This window comes from Myotis brandtii, unplaced genomic scaffold, assembly GCF_000412655.1.
Source record: "Myotis brandtii unplaced genomic scaffold, ASM41265v1 scaffold655, whole genome shotgun sequence".
Taxonomy (NCBI): Eukaryota; Metazoa; Chordata; class Mammalia; order Chiroptera; family Vespertilionidae; genus Myotis; species Myotis brandtii.
The window spans coordinates 2,366,770-2,367,210 of NW_005370542.1; positions in this window are offsets into that span (position 1 = coordinate 2,366,770).

Below are 441 nucleotides of genomic sequence, written 5' to 3' on the forward strand. Positions count from 1 at the left end.
CAGGGGAGATGGACTTCCCACGTGGTGCCTCAGGGCACCAAGAGCAAAGCAGAAGCTGCTGGGCGTCTCCTGCTGCGTTGTGCTGTCAGAGCCAGTCCCAGGGTTAGTGATTCAAGGGGAGAGAAAACAGACTCCATCTAGATGGAGAGAGCGGAGCACACCACCTGGAGGGGAGGACTCGCTGGCAGCTGGGTTTGTAGAGACCATCCACCAACCTCAGTGTCCGTCCCATTCATTCCCTTCAGGAAAATGGCACACGAGACATGGGAATTTTACATCGCTGATATTTATCACCCATAGAGACAGCGAGGATAAATAATTAAATGTCCAGTGCATCGCTTGGTAAAGGGCCAGATAATACGTAATTTACTAGTAGACTTCGTGGGCCATCCAGTCTCTGTTGTAACCTCTGAACCACCCTGTTATAGATGAAAGTGACCA